Source organism: Pinus tabuliformis, chromosome 7, assembly GCF_031772625.1.
Source record: "Pinus tabuliformis cultivar Carrire ecotype Pingquan chromosome 7, CPIR1, whole genome shotgun sequence".
NCBI lineage: Eukaryota > Viridiplantae > Streptophyta > Pinopsida > Pinales > Pinaceae > Pinus > Pinus tabuliformis.
In genome coordinates, this window is record NC_142293.1 from 571,244,820 (window position 1) to 571,254,759 (window position 9,940).

A 9,940-nucleotide genomic window follows, 5' to 3' on the forward strand; every position below is an offset into this window, starting at 1 on the left:
TCTGCTGCAAAATCACATAAACTCTTTTCGAGAAAGGTCTGCTTCTTTGACCATTATTTTCGTCTAAGGAGTTATTGCTGTGTAAAGGACCATATATTCTCACTAGTTCATCAAGAAGTTTCTGGGTGTTTTCCAAGGTCTCTTCAAGATGATCCATATTCATTCTAAACCAAGAATATATGGAGGAATAAGGAGATTATGTCAATCATGTGTTCCCAAATATTTTCAACAAATTTGACCGGTAGATACTATAGCCATAGATTTGGAAATTATCCTCCCTTCACTTCACTTCACTTCTCTTCTTCTTCTTCTTTTTGTTTGTTTTAATTTAATCCAAAATCCCTTATGTCTCCAGATCCCATTTCCTTTTTTCTTTTTCATTTAAACCACACCAAATTGAGCTTAACAACTTGCCATACCTATACTCTCCTTTCTTTCTCTTTTTTTTGTATAACCCTTATATCTTCATTTTTATACTCTATAACCAAAGTTCTTTCATTAATATAACCAAATTATATTTGCACCCTTTCCATCATGATGAGGGAAGCTTGCTTACCACTGGACTTGTTCCATGGTTGACTGTTTTCAACTGCCCTACAACAACGGCCTTGGCCCTCTTCTTTGAGCTCCAATGCGCCCACACCCAAAAATAAAATTTTGTTGCGACGTATTTCGGCCCTTCCTCCTGTGCCAAGCTATGATGGCTTGTTCACCCTTTCTGGTTATGCCTCACAACCATATAATATTGGCACACAGTGTAAAGCTTGCGGACTTAAATAAAGACTTTGCCTCAAGTGATCTCAGTTCTCTATCCCTTTGCTGCAATTAACCTAGGAACCTTCGGCTTCATTCAGCTTCGCGCAACCCTCCTATCAAGGTCATGCACTTGTCATGGCATGTTGTCTCTTAATCCTTGTAACCACAACCTAGTATGACTGAAATGGCCTATCGACCAATCGAGTCTGACGGTGGACTAGCTTCAATCCTATGCTCATCGCAAGGTTGAATATAGATCCTCGACTCTGGAATGAGTGGGATTTATGGGCTTCAACAGTGATGAATACCCTGATGAGATATATATCTCACTGTCAGTTAGTTGTTGGTTAGGTGTCGTATTTATTGATTTCTTGTCTACTAGGTGTCATAAGCAGTTTAGTCTTACTTGATTTCTACTCCATAGGTGTCAAGTTTTACTTTAGTTATTTATTATTGATGTTTACAATGTAACCTATTTAATCATTCAGAATATTGAGAAGAGCAATATATGCTCCACTTTTCAGTTTCATTCTTTGTCATGGTATCAGAGCATATCTTGTGTAAGACTCCTTGAGAGCAACAAGGAGAGATGAGTTTGCATAAGACTCGTTGAGAGAGCAAAAACGTGATGGAAGAGAGTAATTTTTGTTGAGAGAAACATTTCATACATGTGTGTATTCACAAGAAAAGAGAAGAGATTCGCTACAAAGATTGTAGCAAAGTGAAGCAGATGTGAGACGAAGGTTGTTGCGAAGTCTGTGTTGAAGAATCTTCTTTTGGAGATTAACGTTATCCATGAGTCAAACTAGAGTGTACTAACGCCGTGCAGCCAGACAAGAAATGCATTAGTCACCTTTCCATACACCATATTCGGCTTAAAACTCTGTAGTTGTGATGGACAGTGCATTAGAGAACTAACGCTGCCCTTCAAGGTCAAGAAAGGCATTAGCATGCTACCACATCAATCTTCCCACCGCATTAGAAAAATCAACGAGCATAGAGCATTAATGTAGCAAAGTTTTGTAATGTCATTCCTTTGTAAAAGATAGCAGCAACAAAGTACGTGAAGTCCATGAAGACAGCACCAACGAAGTACGTGAAGCCCATTCGTTGCATGAAGCACAAAATGTGCATAACGCCAAAGGTTTAAAGGTTTAAATGGTTTGAAAGGTCCAAGTGATTTTTTGAATAAGTGCGTACTTTTATTTTGAAAATATTCGAATGAAAAGTTGTGTAGCAGAGAAGTCTATTGCTAGGTTTGAAGTTTGATTTCTTTGATGAGCTGCATTCCGTCAGTGATCAAATGGGAAAAGCCAAGACACTAAGAAAGTCAAAATGACAACAGGAGGTGTTTGAGATCCTTTTAGATCTGGAAGTGAAGAGGCAAAAGGATGTCTTTGCATGGAAATGCATAAAACAATATGTAGATGATAATATTCTTCCCCTGATTTCAGAAGCCAAGACAGCCAAGGAGGCCTTGGATACTTTTGAAAGATGTTTTGGTGGAAGGGGGAGAATTGAAGTTGAAGATGAAGGTGGATTTATAGCAACAGATCTACAACAAGATGAAAAGTGTGTTGAATCCCATTGTGCTCAGTCACAAGTGGATGATGTCTATGAAGAAGTAGTAGAAGCAGGAGAGAACGAGCACATATATGCTCATTAACCCCACTGTTCACATCCATAAGTGGATGAAAGTTTGGTAAATCCAACAACAAATCTTGCTAATGAAAATTTGGTAAAACCCACAACAGATCTTGTTGCTGAAATTTTGGTGAATGGAGCAACAAAGCTTGTTGATGACAATGAAACTGCCATTGGAGCAGTCAATACTATGGTGAATCCAACAAATAATATTGTTGATGTAAAATTTGATGAAGAATTGTTGGCTAACGATGAATGGTTGCAGGTGATGCAGCAAAAACATCATATAGACATGATGTTACTCAGTGAGAAAATCCCACTTGAGTTAGTAGAAGACAACCTATCTGTAGGAACACATGTTAATAGAAAAGAGGAAGAAGCAAAGACTGAGACAAAGATAAAGATAGAGGCAAATACAAAAACCCAGAAAGAGAAAATAGAGATAGAAAAAGAGGCAGAGAAAGAAGCACAACAGGAAAAAGCTCTCATTGCAGAGCAAAAAGAACATAACAAATGTCGTTCTGTAGATGTTTTTACACTTACCATTGATTTGAAATGTGCATGTACACATAATGATTTTGAAGAAAAGTTAAATTTTCTTCAAGCATGGCTTACAATACCATGTCTAGATGATGCCTCCATAGAAGCTACAAAAATGAATGTTGAAGATGGTATGCATGATGAAGAAATTAATGAAAATTTCAAGTATTGGAGTCCTGAAGAGATAAAATTTTATTATAATCTTATGTTGTAGCAGATTGATGACGAAAAGCGCACTACATAAGATAATATGTGGCAACAACCCACATATGAGTAGTTTTTTACTTGGAAAAATGGAAGAGCTGCACCAACAAATGAAGAGACTGAGATTTGAAGGATACAACAAAGAGAAAAGGCTGAAACAATTTAAAAGCTATAGGATCTGGAAAAAGAGAAGACGAAAAGTTGAAGTCAATTTTTAAATTGTAAACCTAGCTGAGAGATAGACCAGCTGGTATCTTAATTGAATTTTATGTGGTTGTAATTAAGGAGGAGTGTTGGAGAATCTAATCCCAATCACATATTAGGTGTCAAAACGTTCCTTCCAAGTGTCCTATAGTTCAGTTTCACCGAACACCAGTGATTTATTAGTGATGTTTCCAATGTAATCTTATTTAAGTGATTTGTAATACAGAAAAGAGCAAGCCCTCTTATTCATATTAGTCATGTTTTCAATGTAATCTTATTTAAGTGATTTGTAATACAAAAAAGAGCAATTCATCTTATTCATGTATGGTTCCTTTTTGTCATACCCAATGGGCGCCTTTAATTAGAAGTTTCCCTATTGTTCCTTTTTTGTCATACCCAATGGGCGTCTTTAATTAGAAGCTTCCCTTGTCTTTGATTAGAAGGCAGCCTCTATCCCCCAGATGCACACGCTTTGTAGCTCAGCGTTCTCCGAGATGATAGAAAGATTCAGCTTCAAGCAATCGAAATAACCTTCTACTGCGATGCTTATCTGATCCCGGGCACAAACTTAATTTACGATATATCAATTTCCCATTAAGACACTTGGTATCATGCTATGATGCGTCTCGGTTCTGACAGTGATGCGACTGCGTGGTTATACGAATGCCCTCTGCAATCCTTGTGATTAGTCGATGATAGATAGTGCCTTCGGCTTCTCTACAGCCCTGCGGGATATGAGGCTCACGTATCTCCAACTTAATTCAACTATAATAACTTTGCTCGACCATATGGTGTTGTCGTGGTGGCTTTCCACCTCCGGATCCTTGCAACTACAGTCAAGAAAATCGTTCCCACTGAAATAGTCGCAAATGACCGGCCCTCGTCAAAGAAAATAATTCGGACAGGTCAATAAAAAATTGGCCTTTACAAATGTCGTCAATGATGCGCCCTTGGAAAGGTTCAACGTCCATGGAGCTCTGTTCCCTTACTGACTGGTTAATTTACTTGACAACAATGCTTTGATGACACGAGGTAGCATGTCAGCATTTTGTCGAGTCAGTAGAAGTGAATCCTCTGGTTTTGTGTGCATCTAAAAACGCTCATCAACGACAGAACAACAACCCTGTTATAACTTATAACTCAGTCGACGATGGCCCTTTTACTACTACGTGACCCATGCATCAGTCGTCAGCCAACTGTGACTTCTAACAGTTAGTGGATTGGCTTGTAATTGTTCTCGGTCCACTGTATGACTCTGGCGCTGTTGGATTTTGGCCTTTCGGCGCTCCGATCCCACCTTGCAGCCTTGAATTATTGTCGAGATCTCTCGACAATATACAGAGCTTCCCCCGTGTTGATCCCACTGTGAACGTTATAACAGTGCCATATCTCCTCGACCTCATCTTGCTTTGGGAGATATACAATAGGTCAACGCCCTTTCTGCAAGAATTCAGATCTCAACAATTCGCGGCCTTATGCAAGATAATCGATTCCTAAACCTCTGACAGGGAATAGTCGTGCCCCAAATAGCCCTAGAAAAATCAATTAATTGCAAAATACTCTGCCCCAATATAGATCAAAATCCGTTCCCGTTCCCGTTCCTCTAATTGGCGGCAGAAAAGCCTCCAAAGAAACCAATTAGGGTGATATTAAATATCAGAGAAGATGGAAATGCTGGTTAGGGTTAGAATAAATCTCTCCAAAATTCCCTGTTTAAAACCCTCAGGCTGGCGTTATGCACAATTCTCATACCAGTGTAAGATTCCAAACCTTAATTTTTTTTAGTAAATCTAGCACACTATAGTGTTCTAATTAACATGAGCTTTCAAACAAAACCAGAATATATAAGGGATTTAGAACTGCAACCACTTTATTTAATTAATTTATGCAAATAATACATTCCAGAATAATTAACATAAGAAATCTTGGGCAATGGCATGCAAAGCTGCTCATCAAATAAGAAATCACAACACTGAAACACAATGGTAGATCCTGGATGGACCTAATAGACAAATTCATCCATGGAGTTTTTTTCCTTGGGATTAGACTAAAACTGACCTCTCCAAGTTCTCAACAAAGACAAAATAGATAGAAAACTTAAAATGATCCAAATCCCTAGCTCCTATTCCCTTTAATAGGCTTGAGGGAATCTCTAGAAACCTTATTTTACTATTTCCCTCAAAAAAACAAAAGCAAATATTATGGGCAAATACCATGGGTAGATTCTATCCATTTTGACCGGATAAAAAAAAATGGATTATTACACCTAGTGACCTCCCAATAGGCAAGGTATTTAGCAGAAGGAACTCAACTAACTAAACTATCCTTGGGGCTATCATGCATTTTCAAATATATATATACATATATAATTTTAAAATAAATATCTTTTACATTAGGTTGAACTTATAAAATTATATAAGCTTTTATTTAAAAAAATTATTTTGCATTTTCACCAATTTTCAAATCCTTTTATTTTTTCCCTATTTACTAATTAAATATGTTCAAAATTTAACTTTCCAAATTATTTGTTTAAAATTTCCGATATAAGTTTTGGTGTCTATCATCTCCCAGTTTTCCTGCCTTGCAACTCTTTCAAAATAAGGGAGGCCTCATTGATTCTTGCAATCTCTTTGAAATCTTCTTGTAGTGTGTCATGATTATTGCTATGTGTTTGAAATCTTATTACTAAGATGGATAATAATTGTAATGCAAGTCCTATCGCTTGCAACTCTTTCAAGATAGGAGGTGTTTCCATGATTCTTGCAATCACTTTGAAATCTTCTTGTGGTGTTTGTTTGAAATCTTGTTACCAATATGGATAATAATTATAAATGCAAATTTATAAAAGTATGAAGCATGATATGCTGGAATTTGATTTCCAATTGATATAGAGCCCAATGCCCTTAGCCAAATCGATTTGAAAACAAAGGAGAGTGCGAATATAAAAGCTTCCTTGCCGGCTAACATCAAATAGGACACCATTGAGTTGAGCAGATGTGTCAGATCAGCAACAATGAAAACTGGATTACACTAAGTAGTAATTTATTAGTATTAAAAGAACAGGAAGGTAGAAACATATGCACATAATTAAGGAAGACATGGATATCATCCTCTACTTTTCCTTCGATTCGGTTGAGTACATTGACTTAGTGTTAAGACGGATGTTAAGAATCGAGTAGCTGTAAACATCAGAGAATATTTCAGGCTACGCATTATAAAAAAAAACTTCAATATTTCCATTTTCATATCAAAAGTTGTTTTCCAAAAATTTAACACAAAAGAATTCTCATAACAAACAAATTTCTTATACTCTCATCAGGGCTTCTACGTTTACCTATCATAAACAGAATAACTCCTTCATGTTCCTACTTATACAACTAGGAGTGCTTTGCTTCTCGAAAAAATTTTTCTCAGTAGAATGTCATAAACAGATATATAGAATGCATCAAATAATCTTTTCATTGTATATGAATTTGAATCATAATATATTTATGCAATCTTTATCCAAATATCTTAGAATCCGAAATGATTTTCATTATATTAATTTTTTTTTCTACCATGATGTAATTATCATGATATTTTTAATCACAAAAAGTCAAATCGGAAAAATTTTGAAAACTCCATTTTTAAAATGATAACGTTTTTCGAAGGTGGAATAAATCTTTTGCTTTCCTACTCGAAGTGAAATGCTGAATAACAACAAATATTATATGGAAAAAAGAAGATGCTTGTGCAAATGAAATGGTGACTGCGTTGAATTCTAACCAATTGTGGACAGCATTGGCTGATGCTAGAGATGCAAAGGAAAACAAGAAGATCTCTGAGAAAAGAAAATGCACATGTAAGCCAGCAATAAGTGCACTAGCATAATTATGCGACTTGTGGTGGATAGACAACTGCAATGAGAGCGAATGGGACATTTCATCCCTTTACACAAAAAAGTTCCATGTTCAATTATGCAGCTCTAACTTTGATTCCATATCTGCCTGCACACATCTTCTATGATGAAACCAATTTATCACTATCTTATTAATCGAGAAACAATGAAGCGGGCTTATTACCCAAGGCCGGTAACAAAAATGCCTACCACAACACAATACTGTAGTAGCAATTAATAGGTTAAAGGAAAGGATTTCCAATTAATAGGTTGCAGAAAAGTAGTAGCCAATATGATAATTGAACTCAATCGTTTCTAATCTATATTGTAGTTAACTTTTTAAACCAATAAAAATTCTCATTTCTAATTGATTAATTCTATTTATTTATTGTAGCTTATTTGTTAAGGTTTTAGTGGTTTTTTTTAAGCTTATTCTCTTGTTTAATTGGGTTAGAATTTGGTATGAATTTGTTGGAATTATTAGTTTTTTGTACAATCCATTCGCTGAATCCATATAGCTAGTAAAAACTTCAATTTAAACAAGGCAAACTAATGCATATAATTAGTAAAGAATTCAATTTAAACAACACAGACCAAAATTTGACCATATTTTTCAGCCAAAAACACTGAAACATCTCATAATCAAAAAGCCCCATTCTATGATCAATTTTTCAATTATCAAACGTTTAAATAAAACAGGTTTTTCAATTATCAATGTTATATAACTACAAGCTTCCATGAAGAAAAAGCCAAAAATATTCTAATAACCTTAAATTTTAAGTATACATTTCAATATTTGAATCCTCAATGTTTTGTAATGATAACCTTCCATCTACAAGCAGTAGAAGAATATTCCAATAATCTTCACCATGCATTTCAGTTTTGTCAGTAGATCTTAACTTCTGCGAATGCACCACACCTCATTTCCAATACAAGAACAACTATCTGTGTTAATATCATCTTCAACATGGAATAACATGAAGAAGCGGGCCTTCCTCTACCGCGTGTTCATCTTTAAGGATTTTGAGTTTCACATCACATATTCATATTTTCCATTAAGGATTTCATGTTTCACATCCGGAACTCATCTTCGCTTTTCCTCCCAAAGTGAAAGCAGAAGATAAACGTAAGGCATTAGCATAAAACCTTAATTCAGAAACAAGACAACCAGTACATGGATAATATATAATCTGGGACCTGCAATGAAAAGGGATGGCATCATAAGGAATTCAACAGCTTTGAACCGTTGTGGGATGGCAAGTATATCAAGATCGAAAAAACAGCGAAAATTATGCTCACAGAATAACAGAAGGAAAAAAAAATCGTTACCTGGTTAAAAGAAAAATGATGAAGGCTATTAAGAAGAGGAGAAAGATTTGCACACTCGGCTATCCAAGGAGGAGGAAGCGAACCATTAGCAAATTGAACTGAGCGTGCTATTAGCGGATGAAGTATGTCAACCAACAAAACGGAATTAATTTTGCATAATGTTTTATTAGCGTTGCAGCTCTGTTTTGGCTTATGGCAATTCATGAAAGTTGAAACTCACACCAGTTGGGGCACTCATACAAGGTGTAATCGGCTGGTTGTGTGACCAATTGGACTGTCCCCATAATATTCTCGGCTGCAACATTGAATAACTTCGGAATGCTGCAGCTGAGAATAACTTGGGAGAGTCCCAATTGACCGTGGCAGCAACCAGCAGACTACTCCTTGCCCTGTGACCTTCACGAACTGCCATAAGCCAAGGTAGAGTTGAAGGTTAATAAAACGTTAATCAAAATTAATTCTGTTTCGTCCCTTGACGTACTTACTCCACCAATGGCATGCTCAGTTCAATGCGCCAGTGGTTCTCTCCTTCGATAGCTCGCTATGTCAATCTTTCCCCATCCTCTGTTTAATACTCTTCGTCACATTTCATTTCTACCAAGGAAGACATATTTTCTCTCTTTCTTTTTTTTTAAATGTATGTGGGCATATACATCTTTCTTTCTTTTCGGATCTTGATGTGTATGCCCTCCCTCACGGATTGAAAGCGATCGAAGTCCTTCTGATGCCACATTTTCCTCCGGATGATATTCTCATCCATGTGCTGGTTTGCCTGATTGTCATTAAAGTTTGATGCTGATGTGTCAAGTTGATTATCTGCTTTCACTTTCAGTAGAAAAGCAAAAGAAGAATTCACTGAACCCTTACAGAGAACACGCAGAACAAGAAAGCCGTGTTCGTCTTGGACTTCATCTTATTGCGGGTCCGGGATCATATTCTACATGCGTTTGCATGTGAACAGAAGCATTTACGGAGATCTTCTCTTCGTGTACATCATCAGCAACCCATCACTGCACAGTCTTCAACACACTCTCCGTTTCATTTGCTCGAGCATCTTCTTTCTATTATATTTATATTGTTATTCTTTTCTTCATCTTCTTGTGGGCACTACAGTCTACGATACTGGTTTGCGTTTGAATGAAGCGCCGACTTTTAAGTAGAGAAGTAAAAGATAACGTCCACTGGTTGAAAACACATGACAAACTGAATGCTTTTTCAGTGTACACTGACATAAAGCTATCATTTAAAAAATGGAGTGTTCCAGATCTGCTCCGATTTAGCCATATGCTATATCAGAAATGTCAAATCATGATTTAAATTGAAAGTAAAAAAAAATTATATACGATTAAATCAAATCCAAATTCTAAACATTGTTTATAACAGCAT

At 36.3% G+C, this 9,940-nt stretch overlaps 1 long non-coding RNA gene across 1 annotated transcript; it reads right to left on the reverse strand.

The window, feature by feature from the left end:
• Nucleotides 1-7,994: 7,994 nt before the first annotated feature.
• Nucleotides 7,995-9,234, reverse strand: LOC149248709 (uncharacterized). The gene is made up of 2 exons (XR_016265766.1): nucleotides 8,555-9,234; nucleotides 7,995-8,422 (listed from the first exon to the last, which is right to left on the reverse strand). It is a non-coding gene; the product is annotated as an uncharacterized LOC149248709 (long non-coding RNA).
• Nucleotides 9,235-9,940: the final 706 nt, after the last annotated feature.